Here is a 23397-nt window from a genome sequence, read left to right as displayed (position 1 = left end):
GTGCAGTGGTTTGGTCGATCGGTGGTTACAGCATGCTGTAGGCATGCCGGAAGAGGTAGGTCTTCAGGTTTTTTTTGAAGTTTTCCATGGTAGGTGAGAGTCTGATATGTTGTGATTGAGAGTTCCAGAGAATTGGTGATGCGCAAGAGAAATCTTGTATGTGATTGTGGGAAAAGGAGATAAGAGGGGAGTGGAGAAGGAGATCTTGTGAGGATCGGAGGTTGTGTGCAGGAAAGTACCGGGAGATGAGGTCACAGATGTATGGAGGAGACAGGTTGTGGATGGCTTTGTATGTCATGGTTAGGCCTTTGTACTGGAGTCTCTGGGTAATGGGGAGCCAGTGAAGGGATTGACAGAGGGGAGAGGCCCAGGAATATCTGGGGACAGGTGGATTAGTCGGGCAGCTGAGTTTAGAATGGATTGGAGGGGTGAGAGAGTGTTAGAGGGGAGGCCACAAAGCAGGAGGTTACAGTAGTCGAGGCGGGAGATGATAAGGGCATGGACTAGGGTTTTTGCAGATTCTTGGTTGAGGAATGTACGGATCCATAAAATATTTTTGAGTTGAAGGCGGCAGGAAGTGGAAAGGGCTTGGATATGCAGTTTGAAGGAGGGATCAGTGTCAAGGATTACCCCGAGACAGCGAGCTTGTGGGACTGGGGAGAATGGGCAGCCATTTACTGTAATGGATAGGTTTGTTGGGGGGTCGCGTGAGAGGGGGGAGAGACGATGAATTCTGTTTTGTCCATGTTAAGTTTTAGAAATCTAGCTGAGAAGAAGGATGAAATAGCGGACAGACATTGAGGGATTCTGGTTAGTAGGGTGATGATGATATCTGGTCCAGAGATGTAAATCTGTGTGTCGTCAGCATAGAGATGATACTGAAAACCGTGAGATTCTATGAGCTGTCCCAGGCCAAAGGTGTAGATGGAGAAGAGCAGGGGCACTAGAACTGAACCTTGCGGGACTCCGACAGATAGGGGGCGAGGTGGAGGAGGTGGTGTGTGACTGGGAGACGCTGAACGTCTGGTCAGTTAGGTATGATGAGATCCAGGATAGGGCCAAGTCTGTGATGCCAAGGGATGAGAGAGTCTGCAGCAACAGGGAATGGTCCACTGTGTCAAAGGCAGAGGACAGGTCCAGGAGGAGGAGGATAGAGTAGTGTCGCTTGCTCTTGGCGGTTAATATGTCATTGGTGACCTTAGTTAAGGCAGTTTCAGTGGAGTTGTGTGACCGGAAGCCTGATTGTAAGCGGTCAAAGAGGGAGCAGGAAGATAGATTGGAGGACAGTTCAAGATGGACGTGTTGTTCCAGTAGTTTTGAGGCATGGGGAGAAGTAATATAGGGCGATAGCTACATACAGAGGATTGGTCAAGAGAAGGATTTTTGAGGATAGGCATGATTGAGGCATGTTTAAAGCTTGAGGGGAAAACACCAGTTGCTAGTGATAGGTTGAAGAGATGGGATAGGGTTGGGATGAAGACTGTGGTGAGGTTTGGGATGAAGTGGGATGGGATCGGGTCAAGTGCACAGGTGGTGAGATGCAATCTTGAGAGTAGAGTGGAGACTCGATCTTCTGTAATGGTGTAGAAGTTGGTTTTGGAGGGCTGGGTAGTTGGGAGGAAGGGCTCTGGGGGTTGTTCACTAAAACTGTCTCTGATGTTCTCAGTCTTCTGCTTGAAAAATGTGGCAAAGTATTCAGCTGAGATGAGTGTGGAAAGAGGAGGTGCTGGGGGACGGAGGAGAGAATTGAAGGTGTTGAATAACTATTTAGGGTTATGAGACAGGGTGGATATGAGAGATAAGAGTAGGTTTGTTTTGCTGTGGTTAGAGTGGTCTTGAAAGTAGTGAGGGACTGTTTGAATGCGATGAAGTGCTCGTTGGAGTAGGATCTTTTCCATCTCCACTCAGCAGCCCTGGAAGCTCGCCTCAGTCTTTTGGTCAGGCTGGTGTGCCTTGGCTGTCTGTTGATTTTGCAAGCTTTGGTATGTGTGAGAGGGGCAAGAGATTCCAAAGCTACATCTATTGTGGTGTTATATAGAGCTGCAGCGTCATCCACATTGTGTAGGGAACTTCTGTCGGTGAGAGGGAGGAGGGATTCAGAGAGTGAGTGTAGATCAAGGTGTTTATGATTTCTGCGAGGGTGTGCAAGTTTGTGGGGTGGGGATTGAAGAGAAGGAATGGAGAGGAAAGAGCATGTGTGTAGATTGTGGTTAGAAAGAGGAAGAGGTGAGTTATAGAGGTTAGATAGGGAGCCGAGGTGGGTGAAGATGAGGTCCAGTGTGTGACCATCTTTGTGAGTGGCTGCAGAAGACCATTGAGTGAGGCCGAAGGAGGAAGTGAGAGATAGAAGTTTAGTGTTAGCTCAGAGAGAAGTGTCAATGGGGATGTTGAAGTCACCCATGATGATAGTGGGGATGTCCGCAGAAAGGAAGTGAAGCAGCCAGGTGGTGAAGTGGTCAAAGAAGGTGATGGCTGGCCATGGGGGGTGGTAAGTGACAGCCTGTTGGAGGTTGGAGGGGGAGTAGATGCGCACAGAGTGCACCTCAAAGGAACAGAGGGTAACAGAGGGTAGCAGCTTGCTGCTGGGGCGGGGTGTGTGAGAAAGGTGGAAGCCACCATACGAAAGTGCAGCAGGAGAGGCTGTGTCAGAAGGGGTGAGCCAGGTTTCGGTGAAGGCGAGGAAGGAAAGTTTGTGAGTAATAAAATGTTCATGGATGTGTATAAGGTTAGAGAGGTTGCAGAAATTTTTGATAGAGTGTGGATGGGAGGTAGAACTGACTGTGGGGATGTGGTGAGGAGGAAAAGGATTTGGAGATATATCACCATTAGTGTTGTGCGATACCTTCCGATATCGGGAAGTATCGGATCAGCTGGGATCGGACCGATACCCAAAAAATATCAGATATCGCCAATTCCGATACCGGAAACCAATGCAAGTCAATGGGAGACAAATATTGGAATGAAAATAAACCCTTTCTTTCCTTGTAGGTTAATTCTACATGAAGGAAAACAACTAAGAATAATGTAGAATGTATTGGGGGAGGTGGAGGAGAAATTAAAGGCATAGAGGTTTAGCCCAATCAAATGGAATAGCAGGAATTAATTTTTTTTTCAAGACGTTCGGAGTTTCAAAGATATTGACTATGTTAAGCTTTTTTATATTTTGTCAGATATTTATGTTTCACTACTTCCATGCTCTTCACCTTCTTTTTTACTTCTCCCACACTTTCTCCTTCATCATCCTCAGCAGCATCTTTTTCATAAACTTCTTCTTATTATTCTTTTTTTTACATTCTTGATATTCTTCTTAGTCAACTATTATTCTAATTCATATTCTACTTCTTCATTTTTTTCATATTCTTCTTCTTCATCATATTCTTATTTGTGACAGGCATTCCTGTAGTTGTTATCTATAAAAGTTTGAAGATTACACCTTCTGTTCTGCCTGTTACAAAATATTTACAACAGGATTTGTCTGCGTTCAGTTTGGCCTGCAGCAGCAGGTATTTTCCAGGGGCACCACGAGGAGGAACGGACTCACCCCCATACACTGCTTAGTCTTCTTCTGCTTATAATTTAGATAGTATCTTTTGCTCTGTTTTTTTAGTCTTATGCTTAATGTTCTTCTGCTTTTTGTTCTGCAGCTTCTTGTTCTTCTGCTTCTTGGTCTTCTGTTTCCTGTTCTTCTGTATCTTGGTAGCTATCTTCTTGTTCTTTGTCCTCTTGGTCATCTTCTTCAGGGTCATCTTCTTGGCCGCCTTTGGGGTGGTCTTCAGGGTTGTGGTCTTCAGGGTCATCATCTTCGGGGCCGTCGTCTTCTTCGGGGTGGTCTTCGGGGTCGTCATCTTCTTCGGGGTGGTCTTCAGTGTCGTCATCTTTAGGGTCGTCGTCAGGGAGATCCAGGGTGATTACCAAAAACCATTTAAAAAAGCTTGAACTTGGAAATGTAGCAGAAGGTACAAGAAGGCTGAGGAACTGCCGAAAACCAGCTGATGGTACTGGAACCTGGATGGGTAGCAGAAGGTACAAGAGCCAATGGAACTACCGAGGACCAGCTGATGGTACTGGAACCCGGTTACTAAGCAGGAGGTACCTGTGCCAGAAAGCACTACAAAGGACCAGCAGACATTGGTGGAACTCAGATACCGAGAAGGAGGCACCTAATCCAAAGGCACTGCCTGGAACCAGCTGATGTTACTGGAACCCAGGGGGACATATTCAAGATACACTTCCAAAGAACCATCTCATGGTACTGGAACTCAGATAGGCAGCAGAAGGCAGAAGGTACACATGAAAAAACAAGTTGCAAGGCCGCGAGCCGGCCGGAGTTACCGAAACCCACAGTCCTAGATGGGGTGCTTGTCCTATTGGCACTATGGAACTAGCCTTCATTGCCAGATCCCACAGCTCACATAGGAATCACCTAAACTGCAGGTACCATAGAGTCAGCTAACCCGACTGCAACACGACAGGACAACGTATTGGAGGCAAAGTGACGTTAACACTACCCGGAAACAGCTGATGTGCTGGAATCAGGCTGGGCAGGAGGGAGTACCCCTGCCAAAGACACTTCCGGGAAACAGCTGGCGGTGCTGGAGCCCAGGGTAAATACTAGAAACAGAGTGGAGGTAGAGGCCTAATTGGAGCAAGTTTAAAATCAGTAGTAGTGTGAATGTGGACAGAGCAGGAGAAATTGCCGAACACACAGCAGGGGATCAGCTGACGTTACTGAACCCCAATAACACTGGAGCATGTGTTGACTGTGCAGACGGCACTTCTGAGCAGCAACTGGCGGTGTTGTTGCCCAGGGATTACAGTTCAGGTGGTAGAAACATGAACACAACAGGAGACCTGGATACTGTTGCCAATCAATTATTTAATCTGGAAGAGGACTGGCAAATTCCTGCGTGATCCAGGCTTTGTTCATTTTCAGAAAAGTAAGCCGGTCAACATTATCGGAGGATAGTCGCATGCGACGGTCTGTTAGTACACCACCTGCGGCACTAAATATGCTTTCAGATAATACACTAGCAGCAGGGCAAGCCAGCACCTCCAATGCATACTGGCTGAGCTCTGGCCATGTATCCAGCTTAGAGACCCAAAACTTGAAGGGGGAAGAGCCATCTGGGAGTACACTGAGAGGGCAAAACATGTAGTCTGTCACCATCTGACGGAAACGTTGCCTCCTGCAGACTTGAGCCGTCTGTGATGGTGTAGACATTTGTTGCGGGGACACAAAACTTTGCCACATTTGGGCCATACTGGTCTTGCCTTGTGCTGAGGTGCTGCTTCTGCTCCCTCTTTGTGCAGAGCTTCCTCTACTGCTTTGATGTACTGAGCTGCTTTGTAAAGCACTAGCAGCACTGCTCTTGGGTGGAATGGAGAACATGATGGAATGCAAAAGTGCGTCTTTGTACTCCCGCATTTTATGCTCCCGATTCAACGGTGTTATGAGGCTTTGTAGGTTTTCCCGGTAGCGAGGATCTGGGAGGGTGGACACCGAATAATCAGCCGTGTTGAGAATGTGGGCGATGCGGCGGTCGTTTCCGTGAGGGCCAACAGATTCAGAGATTTTTTCAGAAAGTAATTGACCTGGCCTTTTTTTGCAATTCTGACCAGTGTCACTTTATAAGGTAATAACTCAGGATCCTAGCGGTTCTGAGATTGTTTTTTCAAGACATATTGGGCTTCATGTTAGTGGTAAATTTAAGTCAATAATTTTTGCGTTTATTTGTGAAAAAATGGAAATTTGGCAAAAAATTTTAAAATTTCGCAATTTTCAAATTTTGAATTTTTATTCTTTTAAACGAGAGAGTTACGTGACACAAAATAGTTAATAAATAACATTACCCACGTGTCTACTTTGCATCAGCACAATTTTGGAAACAAAATTATTTTTGCTAGGAAGTTATAAGGGTTAAAATTTGACCAGCGATTTCTCATTTTTACAACGAAATTTACAAAACCATTTTTTTAGGGACCACCTCACATTTGAAGTCAGTTTGAGGGGTCTATATGGCTGAAAATTCCCAAATGTGACACCATTCTAAAAACTGCACCCTTCAAGATGCGCAAAACCATATTCAAGAAGTTTATTACCCCTTCAGGTGCTTCACAGCAGCAGAAGCAACATGGAAGGAAAAATGAACATTTCACTTTTTAGTCACAAAAATGATCTTTTAGCAACAATTTTTTATTTTCCCAAAGGTAAAAAGAGAAACTGAACCCCAAAAGTTATTGCACAATTTGTCCTGAGTACGCCAATACCCGATATGTGGGGGGAACTACTGTTTGGGCGCATGAAAGGGCTCGGAAGGGAAGGAGCGCCATTTGACTTTTTAAATAAAATATTTGCTCCAATCGTTAGCGGACACCATGTCGGGTTTGGAGAGCCCATGTGTGCCTAAACATTGGAGCTTCCCCACATGTGACCCCATTTTGGAAACAAGACCCCCCAAGGAACTTACCTAGATGTATAGAGAGCACTTTGAACCCTCAGGTGCTTCACAAATTGATCCGTAAAAATGAAAAAGTCATTTCTTGTTCACAAAAAATGTCTTTTAGCCTCAATTTTTTCATTTCCACATGGGCAAAAGGATAAATTGGATCCTAAATTTTATTGGGCAATTTCTCCTGAGTACACTGATACCTCACATGTGGAGGTAAACCACTGTTTGGGCACACGGCAGGGCTCAGAAAGGAAGGAGCGCTATTTGACTTTTTGAATGAAAAATTAGCTCCAATCGTTAGCTGTTGTGAATTCTGTGGCAGAGCTCCCTCCTGTGGTCACAAGTGGTACTTCGGCTGATTCTCTCTGTGAGCTTCTGTTGGTGGAGGGAAGTGGTACTGCGGCTTCTGAGTTTCCTCCCTCAGGTGATCTGCTGAGGTCGTTAGGTGCTTCTCTACGTAATCTCCTGTCAATGTTCCAGTGTTGGACTTGCTTTTCCCTGGATCATTCCTGTGGCCTGCTGCTCTGCATAGCTAAGTTCTTCTTTGCTATTTATTTGCTATTTTTTCTGTCCAGCTTGTCTAATTTGTTGCTGGAAGCTCTGGGACGCAAAGGGTGTACCTCCGTGCCGTTAGTTCGGTACGGAGGGTCTTTTTGCCCCCTTTGCGTGGTTTTCTTTAGGGTTTTGTGTAGACCGCAAAGTTACCTTTTCTATCCTCGATCTGTTAAGAAAGTCGGGCCTCACTTTGCTGAATCTATTTCATCTCTACGTTTGTCTTTTCATCTTAACTCACAGTCATTATATGTGGGGGGCTGCCTTTTCCTTTGGGGTATTTCTCTGAGGCAAGGTAGGCTTATTTTCTATCTTCAGGCTAGTTAGTTTCTCAGGCTGTGCCGAGTTGCATAGGCAGAGTTAGGCGCAATCCACGGCTGCCTCTAGTGTTGTTTGGAGAGGATTAGGGATTGCGGTCTGCAGAGTTCCCACGTCTCAGAGCTCGTTCTATGATTTTGAGTTATTGTCAGATCACTGTATGTGCTCTGACCGCTATGTCCATTGTAGTACTGAATTGCCTTTCATAACAGTTAGCGGACACCATGTCGCGTCTGGAGAGCCCCTGTGTTAGGGGTCGAGTTCCTGCCTCTGCACAGGGGGAATCTCGGGCCATCTCCACTGCGGTCTCCAATTCTTCTCCTGCCACAGTGGAGCCTGCTCAGTGGAGACGTTGATCCCAGCGTCTCGCTCAGTCTGATTCTGTGCTAAGAGTTACTGCTGCATTTCCTGCTTCTGCCATTGAAGTCAGTGCTGGGCAGCGGCGAGCAGACGCTTCTGGGGCTAAGTCCAGCTTTTCACATTCTGAGCATGCCCAGGGCAAAATCTCTCAGTGGAGATCTGGGGTCACATGCTCAGGTACTGCAGCAACTCTATTGGCCCTTCTTTGAAAGGTCCTAAACGTGCTGCAGCTATTTAAGGCCCGCATGGCCGCACGGCCATGCGCTAGTATTGTCTTTTGTTATGTGCTTTGCGCCAGTGTCGTCACATGAGAGTGTGTTCAGGGACCCAGCTAAAATAAGCCCCTAGAATGCTGGCACCTCCGGCGAGGAGTTTGTGTTTGAATGTATTCAGGGACCCCGCTGAAATAAGCCCTTAGAATGCTGGCTCCTCCAGCGAGGAGTTTTGTGTACATGCGTGACCACTGACTGCTCTCTGTTTGGGCAGTTAGCCTGTGCCTCTGTGGAGTCTAACAGGGCATAGTGCTTCTCTTTCATGGCTACTCGATGAATTTTCTGAGTTAGTCTATGCCACCATATAGTTCCGCCGTTTGCTAGCAACAGGTACTCCTGCACGGTGGACCCCAGGCTGCGAATGCACCAATATCAATAAAAACATCTCTATTTATTTGGTGCGTTCTAGCCCTAACACCCTGTGTTCCTAAACATTGGAGCTCCCCCACATGTGACCCCATTTTGGAAACTAGACCTCCCATGGAACTAATCTAGATGTGCGATGACCATTTTAAACCCCCAAGTGCTTCACAGAAGTTTATAACGCAGAGCCATGAAAATAAAAAATAATTTTTCTTTCCTCAAAAATTTTTTTTTTAGCCCGCAATTTTTTATTTTCACAAGAGTAACAGGAGAAATTGGACCCCAAAAGTTGTTGTCCAGTTTGTCCTATGTAGACAGAGAAGTACCAAAAAGAAAACAGGGACAGTAGTTAGGGGACAAACCGGGTCATACACAGCAAAGCACACACGCACAGAGGCACAATGATTACAGATGAATAACCTGGGTCAGCTACCTCAAACCGAGTACACTGAAGTATAACCGACTCAGAACCCAGGAACCACCAGCATTAAATAGCTGCCCCAAAACCAAAGAGAGGCAGACTAATTTATCCCAGACCTGACCAGGATGGAGCCAGAACCATCCAATCCAGAGTCATGACAGTAAGTCGATGACCTGCGGAGTGCGAACTTTTGAAGTGAGCAACACAGCGACCGTGTTTTCTGCAGCAGTGCATCCAGGCCTGGATAGTGTTGAAGCAATTGCTGTACCATCAGGTTGAAGACATGAGCCATGCAAGGCACGTGTGTGAGGTTGCAATTTTTACCACTTTTACCACAAAATGATCTTTAAAAATTAAAAATTCTAAAACACTTGCTGATTGGGCTTTTTTTTTTGCTATTTTGCCATACTTGCCATTTTTTACAGATGTACAATAGCATGTTTTAAACTAACAGATGAATAAAACTTGGCACTCAATTTGAGAAGAAAAGCTTCACAATGGAGAGTGCCGGAGCGTTGCTCCTCTCTGCCCTGCTCCACTGAGCGCTTAGGATCCAGCGCCGCTACTCCCCTCAGGCTCTGTGCCTTTTCATGACGCGGCACTCTCCATTGTGATCCTCCAGCATACTGCAGCTCTTGGATTTTCTGTTCTTGCTAACGCTCATCCAGGTTTTCTGGCTTCCTCATCCAGTCAATGTCAAAGAAACGCTCTGACGAAGGTCCGGTGTGGACCGAAAACGTTTAGCACTTTTGTTTGTCTGGATGCATCAATAAACTAAGAAGCTTTTCTTCTCAAATTGAGTGCCAAGTTTTATTCATCTGTTATCTACGGGGTGGACACCCTACTTGAGCACCGCCAATCCTCAGATTTACTGAGTGCCGTGTTCTCTAATCGTATCATGTTTTAAACTAACACACAACAAAGATATCAATGCAAAAAAGTTCCCTTTAAACACATTAAAGACCATTGAACTTGTATAGCTTGGTGTTGAGATACAATTTGTCTGCATCAGGAGAACTTACTCCTGGTATGTTTGTCATTTTAGGAAAAGTCACATCTGTAATGGCCAGAAATAGTGTGTTCTTCATGTACATATATGACTGCTTATTCTGAAATGTCATTTGAAAAGTCAGTTAAATCATGTGGGGTTAGGTGTTGTTTCCAATTGTATGACAAACCTGGTCAACTCTGGGCAATGTCAAGGTGATTCACAGTACATCGTTATAATGGAGATGACAGTGTAATCTTACAGCAATGGATATTAAATGAAGCCTTTAATAGCAGTTAAAAATCCTCAGCTTCTGTTTTCTATTCCACGCGCTGACAATTGGACACATTGGAAACTATGCAAAGTTGCCAGCTGACGGTCCGTACGTTATCTACCTGCTCTGGTTACAATCAGTTTGTCAGCCTATTTTAAACTAAACTAATTTTTCATTCTACACCTCTTGCATTTTCAGAATTGAGTTCCTGGCTCCGCTGCTTTTGTCTGTCTCGTAAATGTAATACCTAATGTTTACCTAGAGAAACTGGTTTGTCTTATGTCCAATGGGTGGGAATATGAAAATATGCTGTTAGGTTAAGCAAATGCGTTTTATTCTTCTCCCTGTTTCGAGCAAGTCACTCTGGCTGTACTATGACCTAGGAATATACTATAGCCCTGTGGCCTAAGATAAGAGCTGAATTCAATGCAATGGATAACATCAAAAGTAAAGATTTGTCACACTGTGTTGTATTTCAACAAGACAGAGTCTATCATTATACAGACCAAGGTAAGAGAACCTTATTCTTTTTTCAGGGTGTTAAGTACTAAAAGATATTTTTTGAAGATCAAATAGCAATGATCATTAGCAATGGTTAGAAACTATAATATACTTCAGAATGTATGATTTTTACTATTACGATGTTACACAGGCAACTAATTGCTCCCTAACATCTGTTCTGTCACTAGGCACATACTTTAAGAAGTAGCCTATGCCTTAGTGCAAATCCTACAATTACCTTAAGTATGAAATATAGCTATTTTTAGAGGAACATTTAAAGAAACCCATTACTAGTGGTGATTCTGTAATATATGATCAGTACATATGTGATAACCTAATTGTTCATGCAGCATAATTGTTTGGGATTGTTAGTAGAGATGTGAGAATCAATTCTCTGAACTCTGGTCCATTGGGCAAGTCCATAATCTGTGACTACTGGACAGATGGCTTGTGAGTCTCCTTACCTCCCGGCATTCCTGGCTCCAGGTTTGATTAGATGGGTTGGTGCAGCAACGTGTGTGCATCACGCAGCAATGATGACATTGTGATGGCCCTGGTTGGATTGGAGTTTTACAAACCAATCCGCCCATCTCTGATTGTTGGAATATCTTAACTGCCGTTAGAGACAATTCTTATTTATTGACATACCTCAGTGATGGAAATACTCATGTTTTTGAAAGTTATGCAGGATTAAAATGTACAACATGCACAGTGTTTAGGATTCAAGTTCTATGCGATCTACTAAGCATCATGTGAGCAAAACCTTTGTGTTTCCCAATGTAAGACTCCACTGGAAATGTAATAGTATGGAATTGGATAATAAGCAACTACTTAAGAATCTTGTGGTGTAGCTATGAGAGCATTTTAATATTATAGCCATATTGCCTGGTACATTTAAATCTCCTTTTGGTTCCTTGCTAACCGCTCCATAACTGGTTTGTGACAAAGCAATTGAGTCTATAGTCTGACGAAATACCACCTAATACTTAGCTGGAGCACAGTATTTCACATTTATCAATGCTGTATAAAAGTTTCCTAAATATCACATAAACAACTATCAATTTATTGGAGAATTGCTATTCATGCTATTTCATAATATATATTTCAGGTCTTGTAACATAGTTCAGCATGACTAAATGTAAAAGGCTTAGAAATTGAACTAATGCGCACCGCCATATTACGGACCAGTGTTAACTGCTATAGAACCATACTGTACCGCTGTAACTTGAATCATAAATCTTTCATGTTCCTTTATTTGGGACTTGTGGTTATATAGTGTTGTAGGCTTAAGCTTTAATGCTGGGGCTTCACTTTAAGATGTTACTCCACCTGAAGAGGAAGTTCTAATTCATTGCGTTCAAAGCAATATTTGGAAGCAGCTAACAAATAGTAAAACATGGATACAAAATGGAACATAAACTTATGTAAATGGATTGCCCCCTACTGTGATATCAATGACTTGATAGGTCGTCAATATCATAGCAGTGGACTATCTGGTCTATATATTTGTATTCATTTGCAATTTATTACATGTAATTTTAGCTGTGTCTCTAGATTCTGTCTGTGAATTGCTGAAGTGCTTAAAGAATCACTCTAGCTAACTTTTTATTCATTAAATGTGTGTGTACATGCATGTAATTTAGTGTGAGTGTATTAATACACTGAACTACAGCTGCTTTCTCCATTGTCCAGGGCTGTTCTTCACAGCTTTTCTGTGACATTAACACCCTGCAGACTGGCCGATGCACAATGCGCTCTGTGTGACCCATAGTTGATTATCCAACGAAAGCCTATAGAGCACCAGGACAAGGCGCCATAGGCTTTCATTACAATGGCGACTTCCGGCTTATATAAAGCATGTAGAATGAGCCAGTTAGTTGAAATATTGCAGTGACATCACAGAGAAGCAGAGAAGAATAGCGCTGGACACCGGAGAAAGCAGTAGCAGGTGAGAAAATTAATATACAAGCACTACATTACATGCATGTACATACACATTATTATGATTATTATTATTATTATTAATATTATTATTATTTATTTATATAGCACCATTGATCCCTTGGTGCTGTACATGAGAAGGGGTTACATACAAATTACAGATATCACTTACAGTAAACAGACTATGCAAATTGCCTCTTCAGAGAAAAAGAGGACTTAAACTCTATAGCACCACCTGTTGGAAGTCACAATCAACCCTTTAACGAGTCGTGCAATATGACTTAGGATCAAAGCAAAATCAGTATCTCAATTTGCAGACACGGTGTTTCGGGCTGTTGGCCCTCGTCCTTGCAAAGAATGAGAACTAATTGGGCTAGATGAGAGGCTCTGGGCTGGGGTCTAAGGGGCAACATGTCTCCTTATGGAGAGTGACATACCAGCTCTGGCTTGTCAAGGTAAGGAGGCTTATTCGCCGTGCAATGCTCCTCTGGTAAGCAGACTATGCAAATTGCCTCTTCAGAGAAAAAGAGGACTTAAACTCTATAGTGCCACCTGTTGGAAGTAGCGATCCTACAAGTCACAATCAACTCTTTAACGAGTCGTGCAATATGACTTAGGTTAAAAGTAAAATCAGTGTCTCAATTCGCAGACAAGGTGTTTCGGCCTGTTGGCCCTCGTCAGTGTGAAGCATGAGAACTAATTTGGCTAGATCAGAGGATCTGGACTGGGGTCTAAGGGGCAATGTTTCTCCTTATGGAGAGTGACATACCAGCTCTGGCTTGTCAAGGCAAGGAGGCTTATTCGCCGTGCAATGCTCCTCTGGGAATTGTAATATGCAAATTGCCTCTTCAGAGAAAAAGAGGACTTAAACTTAACTTTAAAAGACTAGCATTTGCAGACTGATAAAGAGGGTCGAGGGCCCTGCCCTTGCGGACTTGCATTCTACAGGATGGTGGGGAAGGAGACAATAGGTTGAGGGTTGCAGGAGCTCCGGTATGAAAACATTAGTGAGAGTGCTTCTTTAAAGAGAACTATAAGACTAACTTACATTTAGTAAAATCACCAGTCTTCGGCTGCCCACTTATATTTAACAAAAGAATGGGCAGTATCAAACTGTTGATTTTACCAAATGTAAATTATCACTTAGCTGACATATGTGAAAAATGCAGCAGCGCTGCAAGAGGACCATGGATGATCTCCCACTCTGTACTCTTGGATCCTACAACTTGAGAGCTGGGGCCAACTTTTGCTAGAAAGTGGGACCCTTTGTGGGGACACAGAAGTGTAGCTAGGGTTTTGATTCAGAGGGAGCAAAACGTCTGAGAGCGCCCTTAACTTCTTAACCCCCGGAGCTTTTTTCGGTTTTGCGCTTTTGTTTTTTTCTCCCTTTCTTCTCAGAGCCATAACTTTTTTATTTTTACATCAATATGCGTGACGAGTTGACTTTTGAACTACACCATTGGTTTTAACATGTCTTGTACTTGAAAACGGGGAAAAAATTACAAGTGCGGTGAAATTGCAAAAAAAAAGTGCAATCACTGGTTTTTGTTTGGCTTTTTTACTAGGTTCTCTAAAATGCTAAAACTGACTTTCTATTATAATTCCCCAGGTAATTATGAGTTCACTGACACCAAACATGTCTAGGTTCTTTTTTATCTAAGTGGTGAAATAAAAATCCAAACTTTGTTAAAAAAAAATAGTGCTCCAGTTTCTTATACATAAAGCGTCTCCATTTTTCATGATCTCGGGTTGGGTGTGGGCTTATTTTTTGCCCGCCGAGCTGACATTTTTAATGATACCATTCTGGAGCAGATACGATCTTTTGATTGCCCATTATTTCATTTTAATGCAATGTCACGGTGACCAAAAAACATAATTCTGGAGTTTTGACTTTTTTTCTCACTACGCTGTTTAGCGATCAGGTTAATCCTTTTTTTGGTGATAGATAGGGTGATTCTGAATACAGCAATACCAAATATGTGTATGTTAGATTTTATTTTCATTGTTTTATTTTGAATGGGGTGAAAGGGTGGTGATTTGAACTTTTATATTTTTTTATTTTTTTAATATTTTTAGAAATATATATATTTTTTTACTGTTGGCATGCTTCAATAGTCTCCATAGGAGACTAGAAGCTGCCACAACCTTATCAGCTCTGCTGCATAGAGGCAATGTTCAGATCGCCTGTATATAGCAGATTTACTCACTTGCTATGAGCGTCGACTACTGGGTGGCACTCATAGCAAGCCAGCACTGACAACATTAATGGTCTCCAGGAGACCTCAGGTTGTCATGCCAACACATCGGTGACCTGAGATCACGTATCGGGGTGTTAGGTGTTGAGTTTCTGCCACTGCACAGGGGGAATCTCAAACCATGTCTGCTGCGGTCACGCATTCTTCTCCAGCCGCAGTGGAATCTGCTCAGCGGAGGCATCAGTCCCAGAGCCTTGCTCAGACATATACTGCACGTTTGGTTACTGCTGCCCTTCCAGGTCAGCCATTATAACCAGCATTGTTCGGCGGCGAGCAGTCACTCCTGAGACTAAGTCCTGCTTTTCTCCTTCTGAGCATGCCCAGTGGAAGACCTCTCATTGGAGGTCGGGGGTCACACGCTCAGGTCCTGTAGCAGTTCCTATTGGTCCACTAGGAAGGTCCTGGGGAGCTGCAACTATATATATGGCCATGCGCTAGTATCATTTGTGTTTGGCTGTTGCCAGTGGATACTCTACCACTCTGTATACAGTGGGGCAAAAAAGTATTTAGTCAGTCAGCAATAGTGCAAGTTCCACCACTTAAAAAGATGAGAGGCGTCTGTAATTTACATCATAGGTAGACCTCAACTATGGGAGACAAACTGAGAAAAAAAAATCCAGAAAATCACATTGTCTGTTTTTTTAACATTTTATTTGCATATTATGGTGGAAAATAAGTATTTGGTCAGAAACAAAATTTCATCTCAATACTTTGTAATATATCCTTTGTTGGCAATGACAGAGGTCAAACGTTTTCTGTAAGTCTTCACAAGGTAGCCACACACTGTTGTTGGTATGTTGGCCCATTCCTCCATGCAGATCTCCTCTAGAGCAGTGATGTTTTTGGCTTTTCGCTTGGCAACACGGACTTTCAACTCTCTCCAAAGGTTTTCTATAGGGTTGAGATCTGGAGACTGGCTAGGCCACTCCAGGACCTTGAAATGCTTCTTACGAAGCCACTCCTTCGTTGCCCTGGCGGTGTGCTTTGGATCATTGTCATGTTGAAAGACCCAGCCACGTTTCATCTTCAATGCCCTTGCTGATGGAAGGAGGTTTGCACTCAAAATCTCACGATACATGGCCCCATTCATTCTTTCATGTACCCGGATCAGTCGTCCTGGCCCCTTTGCAGAGAAACAGCCCCAAAGCATGATGTTTCCACCACCATGCTTTACAGTAGGTATGGTGTTTGATGGATGCAACTCAGTATTCTTTTTCCTCCAAACATGACAAGTTGTGTTTCTACCAAACAGTTCCAGTTTGGTTTCATCAGACCATAGGACATTCTCCCAAAACTCCTCTGGATCATCCAAATGCTCTCTAGCAAACTTCAGATGGGCCCGAACATGTACTGGCTTAAGCAGTGGGACACGTCTGGCACTGCAGGATCTGAGTCCATGGTGGCGTAGTGTGTTACTTATGGTAGGCCTTGTTACATTGGTCCCAGCTCTCTGCAGTTCATTCACTAGGTCCCCCCGCGTGGTTCTGGGATTTTTGCTCACCGTTCTTGTGATCATTCTGACCCCACGGGGTGGGATTTTGCGTGGAGCCCCAGAACGAGGGAGATTTTCAATGGTCTTGTATGTCTTCTATTTTCTAATTATTGCTCCCACTGTTGATTTCTTCACTCCAAGCTGGTTGGCTATTGCAGATTCAGTCTTCCCAGCCTGGTGCAGGGCTACAATTTTGTTTCTGGTGTCCTTTGACAGCTCTTTGGTCTTCACCATAGTGGAGTTTGGAGTCAGACTGTTTGAGGGTGTGCACAGGTGTCTTTTTATACTGATAACAAGTTTAAACAGGTGTCATTACTACAGGTAATGAGTGGAGGAAAGAGGAGACTCTTAAAGAAGAAGTTACAGGTCTGTGAGAGCCAGAAATCTTGATTGTTTGTTTCTGACCAAATACTTATTTTCCACCATAATATGCAAATAAAATGTTAAAAAAACAGTCAATGTGATTTTCTGGATTTTTTGTTCTCAGTTTGCCTCCCATAGTTGAGGTCTACCTATGATGTAAATTACAGACGCCTCTCATCTTTTTAAGTGGTGGAACTTGCACTATTGCTGACTGACCAAATACTTTTTTGCCCCACTGTATATGTGGTGTGGGTCTGTTTAGCATTGGGGCTGTACACTCAGGCAGGCAGCTAGCGTCAGTGGGGGCAATTAGCCTTGGCTTAGCATCTAGCTCCTTAAGATTGTGGTTAGCACAGAAGAGTTCCAGAGAAAGCACAACCCTAGTTAGGGTATTATTTTCTGTTTACAGCGCAACTCTGTGAAGTAACAGAGGCCGCTTACATTTCACATGGGGAGAAGTTTAACCCACGTGTGAGCTCAGTGTCCAACCGCCATTACTTTGCAGCAGGTATCTCTGCACGGTGGACCCTGGGCTGCGAACGCATCTCGTATCAATCTCTCTATTACTTGGTGCGTTCTGCTAGCCCTAACACGGGGTCACCGGTGTGTGTATTTCCAGCGCAATTGCCGGAATCACGATTTAAATGCCGCTGTCAGAGTTTGACAGCGGCATTTAACTGGTTAATAGCTGCGGGTGGATCGCAATACCACCCGCAGCTATTGCAGACACATGTCAGCTGTTCAAAACAGCTAACATGTCCCCGAATTGATGTGGGCTCACCGCAGGGGTCCACATCAAAGGGAAGGAGTCTGACATCTGCATAAATGTACGCTGATGTCGGAAAGGGGTTTATAGCCAGGTAACCTTGATTACAACTATGGTTGATGGTGTTACATCCTATTAGTGATGTAGGAGAACCTCAGTAGATGACCGGGCTGTTACTGAAAATAATCTCTATACACAGACCAACATTAATATTGCTGCCATATGGTGCCCATATAGTGGTAAATATCAGTGCTCTAAAAAATGTACAAGATTACAGTACAGCTACAAATAGTGACTTACAATTGGCGTTCAATCTGATGGAATTATTCACATTTCCATCTTGCCCAGACCGACTCAAAAACTTCTCCAGCCAGGATTCAGCTGCAGAGATTATGGCAAAGACATTTCCTGCACAAATTCCTTATCCTGCTGATACCCCAATGCTGAGCCGCTGCTGCCATATGTGTTCCTATTACTGCATCTACTGTGTGGTTCTGTCCGCCCTCTAAAAGGTAAAACAAACCTCTAGCCCCTATAGCAATAAGTGCCCTGTTAACATTTAATAATGTCCCGAGTCTGCCCTCTACACAATATGATGATTTCTTAAATATTAGAATAATTCCCCCTTACTGTATAGTATCCCCCCATGCTATATACTAACCCCTTAGTAGGCCCCAAACTGTTTGATGGCTTCAACACTTTATGATGACCCTTACACTGTTCAAAGGCTCCATATTAGCTCCCACAATGTATGATTACCCCCTCACTGTATAATGGCCCCTTAAATAGCTTCCATATAATATAATGCACCAGAAAGTCCTCAGTATAGTACAATGCACTCCCCATAGGCCGACTCTATATTGTGTAATGCACTCCCCTTAGGCAGACTCTATATAGTATAATGCATTCCTCATAGGCCGACTCCATATTGTATAATGCACTTCCCATAAGCAGATTCTATATTGTATAATGTGCTCCCCACAGGCAGACTCTATATAGTATAATGCACTTCCCATAAGCAGACTCTATAAAGTATAATTCACTCTCCATAGGCCTCTCCTTTATATTAAAAATGCACTACTCATAGGCAGACTCTATACAGTTTGTAGCACTCCTCATAGGCAGACTCTATACAGTATAATGCACTCCTCATAGGCAGACTCGATAGTATAATTTACTTCCCAAAGGCACATTCTATATGCTATAATGCACCCCCATAAAAAATAAATGCAATACTCACTTCTCCTCCTTGTTTCCCTACTGCTCTGAGTGCCCACACATCTCAGGATGCAGACACCGACAGCTGGCGCGATTACTGTATGTCATTACTTGGCACCCGTTGTCAATGTCTGCTTCATTGACGTCAGATGCAGAGAAAGAATGATTGGAGAGGGAGCATATCGATCCCTGGCTCATCAGTGCTTTCAACTGTATCGGCATCTGGTGATGACAGGCGGGGGGCTAGTGCTGGCATTGTGCCTCCTTGACTCACAGGCCCATAGCGGCCAGGTGGCAGTGCAGGGATATTGAGTCTCCCTGCTCTGCCGATGAGTTTAACTGTGTGGGCACACTGCAAATGTCCATACATTTAACAGCACTGTAGCTCTGGGTTGGCCCCTCAGAGTGTGCTATGCTATTATGGGGACATCATTGTTACTCGGGAGCACTTTTAACAGTAACTTATTTCCATAAAATTCACCAATATGGGGCTGTCCACTCTTTTATTAAACAAAAAAGAAAGCTCCAGATTGGTGATAGCTCCTCTTTAAGCATTTTTTAATTTCAACTGTGGAGTGGTGCCACTAATATAATGTCCCGGAACCTAGTATTATACAGCACTTACCAGCCACAGTCTACAGCTGTTCCCGATGCTGTTCCAATCCCCATCTGTTATCTTGTGACTACAGTCTCTGACCAACCAGAACTTGGAGGTAATGGTCACAAGTTCTCAGTTTAAGTCTAAGAGAGCCTTGTTCAAGTCTCATTCTGGCTTTCAGAGACTTACATTGAGTTGTGACTTTATCAAATACTGGAATTATGTGGCAGGTCACAAACTACTGGAGACCAGAGCGGCCCAGATAACAAATGAAGACAGTGACTGGTTAGTTTGAGACTAAGTGCAGGGAACTTAAATTAGTAATAACCACTCCAGTGCTGCTATAAAAAAATGCTGGAGTGGTGTTTTAGTGAAATCTTTATGTTTTTTTATATCAATACAACTATATTGAATGTTTTGTTTTAATTCAGAACCCTGTCAATGACAGGAGTAAAGGAATGTTCATGTAAACTAATATCACAGTAGTTTATATCTCAGAGGTAGATTACATAAAATTAACAATTAACAATTTCTTGTAAAATGAAAAACCTGTTAAAAATTATCATGAATTGAGCTGATCTACTGAACCATGTAGAGAAGGCTATAATGATGTACGTAACTTCTACTTTGGTGTGGTACTACATAGTGTTTATCATCATGTTTATTATTTTTCATCTTTTTTCAGTTTTTTCTGTACAGTATTTGAATTATCTTCATTACCCGTGGCATTATAGTTTTAGTACAAACTGTGACTGTACCATTCTGTCAATTCTACATTCTTTTTATTTTTGGTTACAAACTGGCATGACCACCAGCACCAAATCTATGGAGTATGTGTTCGGAAGTTCTACGAAAACAAAACATACTTTCAAAATTGCGAACCGCAATACCCATGGAGTCAACATTCAGTCATAATGTCTTTTGTCAGTGAGAGCCCTCTCAATACCAGCCCAAGAGGCCACAAGATATTTTATAAAGTTTAACAAGGTGTCTTCAAAATAAATATTGAAGGTTAAATTATAAATGTTTAAATGGTGGATTTAGTTTGAAACAGCATGAAATCGAAGGGCAGTAATGGCTGGATTTAATTAAGGTATGTTTAACCCTAACTTAAAAAGCCCCTATACATAAAAAGGCTGGTCAATCCCACCGATTTCAGCCAGCAATATGTGTATGGGGGCCTCCCTGGGCATATAGAATTTAACCCCTTCACCCCCGAGCCTGTTTTCGCTTTCCTGACCAAGTCAAATTTTACAATTTTGACCAATGCCATTTTATGAGGTAATAACTTCTCTAATGTTTCAACATATCCCATTCAACATATTACATCTGAGAATGTTGTTTTATAGACACATTGTAATTCATGTTAAGGGTAAATGTTGGCCTATATGATTTATTTACGTTTATTTATGAAAATATTGAAAATTTAAAAAAATAAATAAAAAATGTTGCAATTTTCATACGTTGAATTTTTATTTTTATTGATAATAAGGAACATTTACCACATGTCTACTTTACATCTGCAGCATTTTTAGTTATTTTTTGATGAAGTTAGAAGGGTTAAAAAGTTTATCAGGAATTTTTCATTTAAAAATTTACAAAGCCAATTTATTTAGGACCACATCACACTTTATGGAGCTTATGTGCCAGAAAATACCCAAAAGTCACAACATTTTGAGTTTGCAGAGCTTATGTGACAGAAAATACCCAAAAGTGACAACTTTTTAAAAACTGCACCCCACAAAGTGCTCAAAACCACATTCACACAATTAAGTTTATTAACCCTTCAGGTGCTTCACCGGAATTAAAGATATGCTAAAGAAAACAATAAAAATTGTAATTCTTCCCACAAAAATGTTGAGTTTGCCATACAATTTGTTGTGCAATTTGTACTGGGTACACTGATACACAATAGTAGTGGAAAACTATTATTTGGGTGCACGGCAGAGTTCAGAAGGGAAAGAGAACCATTTGACTTTTGGACTACAAACTTTGTTGGAATAGATAGCAGGTGCCATGAAGGTTTGGAGAGCCCCTGATATGCCTAAACAGTGGAAAACCCTCACATGGAAAATGTATTTAGAGGTGTGAACCACCTTGAACCCACAGGTGCTTCACAGATTTTTATAACATTGAGCAGTAAAAAAGAAAAAAATAATTTCTCCTACAAAAATATTTTGTTTTTGCCACAAATTTTTCATTGTCACAAAGATAATATGATAAAAAGGATGATACAATTTGTTGTGTACTTTCTAATGAGTACACCGATGCCCAATATTTGGTGAAAAGACTACTGTTTGAGTGCATGGCAGGGCTCAAAAGTGAAGGGCCACCAAATGACTTTTGGAGTGCAAAATTGACTGGAATAAATAGAGCACGCCATGTCACATTTGTAGAGCACCTGATGTGCCTAAATAGTGGAATCCTCCCACAAGTGATTACATTTTAAAAACTACACCTCTCAAGAAATGTATTTAGACGTGGTGAGCACCTTGAACCCACAGGTGCTTCAGAGAGTTTTATAACGCTGAGTGGTGAAAATGAAAAAATACGCTTTCCCACAAAAATGTTTATTTTGCCCAAAATTATTCACTTTTACAAGGGTAGCAGGAAAAAATTGACAACATAATTTATTGTGCAATTCCTCCTGAGTACGTTGATACCCCTTATGTGATGATAAACTTTTGTTTGAGTGCACAGCAGTGCTCAGAAGGGAAGGAGTGTCATTTGAATTTTGGAGCATCATTTTGGCCGGAATAGATTGCAGATGCCATGTCACATTTGAAGAGTCCCTGGCATGCCAACACAGCAGAAGGCCCCCCAAGTGACCCCGCTTTAGTAACTACACTTGCTGAGGAATTTAATTTGGTGTGTAGTGAGCATTTTTAATCCTTGGGCAATTCACAGAATTGTATAACATTGGGCTAAATAAATGGAAAATTACCATTTTTTCCACTAAAATGTTGCTTTGGCCCCTCTTTTTTAATTTTCAAAAAGGGTAATAGAAGAAAATGAATAGTACAATTTATTACACAATTTCTCCTGAACATGTCAATACCCCATATGTGTTCAAAAGCTACTTTTTAGGCACAGTGAAAAGCTCAGAAGGGAAGGAGTGCCATATTGGAAAGCAGATTTTGCTGGAATGGTTTGAGGTGTCATGTCATATTGTCAGAGTCCCTGACATGCCAGAAAAACAGACCAATCAAAATTGACCCCACTTTACAAACTACATCTCTCAATGAATTCATCTAGGGGTGCAGCTAGCATATTGACTAGTGTTGAGCGATACCTTCCGATATTTGAAAGTATCGGTATCGGATGGTATTGGCCGATACAGGCAAAATATCGGATCTCGCCGATACCGATACCCGATACCAATACAAGTCAATGGGACACAAATATCGGAATGTATCCTCGATAATTCCCAGGGTCTGTAGGAGAGGAAACTCTCCTTCAGGCCCTGGGATCCATACTAATGTAAAAAATAAATAAAAAAAATAAAAAATATGGCTATACTCACCCCTCCGAAGGACCCTGGCTGTGACCGCCAGGGCTGTCAGACCCTTGGAACCATACGCACCGCACACTCCGATACCGATTTCCGATATCACAAAAATATCGGAACTCGGTATCGGAATTCCGATACAGCAAGTATCGGCCGATACCTGATACTTGCAGTATCGGAATGCTCAACACTAATATTGACACCACAAGTGCCTTACAGAAATTTATACTATTGGGTGGTGAAATAAGCATAATTACATTTTTGCCACTAATATATTGTTATAGCCTCATGTTTTAAATTTTTATCCTGAGTGTGCCAATACCTGACATGTAATTGGGAAATACTTGTGAGTAGGGTTGAGCAAAATGGATTGGACAATTTCAAAAGTCGCCGACTTTTGACAAAGTCGGGTTTCATGAAACCCGACCCGATCCTAGTGTGGGATCGGCCATGCGGTCGGCGATCTTTGCACCAAAGTTGGGTTTCGTATGACGCGTTCAGCGCCATTTTTATATATATATATATATACATGTCATATATATTTATATTTACTTCAGTGCGATGTAGCAGAAAAGCCGGTAATTCAATTGCCGGCTTTTCATTTCTCCTTCCCAAACCCGACATGATATGAGACATGGTTTACATACAGTAAACCATGTCATATTCCCATTTTTTTGCATATTACACACTACTAATGTTAGTAGTGTGTATGTGCAAAATTTGAGCTCTGTAGCTATTAAATTTAAGGGTTAAATTGC

At 42.4% G+C, this 23397-nt stretch overlaps 1 protein-coding gene across 3 annotated transcripts in view; it reads left to right on the top strand.

Moving 5' to 3' along the window:
* The first annotated feature begins 10324 nt into the window (after nt 1–10324).
* Nucleotides 10325–23397, top strand: part of ITPRID1 (ITPR interacting domain containing 1) — a 360448-nt gene continuing 347375 nt past the window's right edge. For all 3 annotated transcript variants that reach the window (XM_069730308.1, XM_069730306.1, XM_069730305.1), the window contains exon 1: nt 10325–10507. The gene's annotated coding sequence lies outside the window, so the exon portion shown is untranslated. The remainder of the gene's footprint in view (nt 10508–23397) is intronic.

The sequence above is a fragment of the Ranitomeya imitator genome, chromosome 6 (genome assembly GCF_032444005.1).
Source record: "Ranitomeya imitator isolate aRanImi1 chromosome 6, aRanImi1.pri, whole genome shotgun sequence".
Lineage (NCBI taxonomy): Eukaryota > Metazoa > Chordata > Amphibia > Anura > Dendrobatidae > Ranitomeya > Ranitomeya imitator.
Note: the sequence above shows the minus strand (reverse complement) of the source record. Positions and strands in the feature narration are given on the sequence as shown.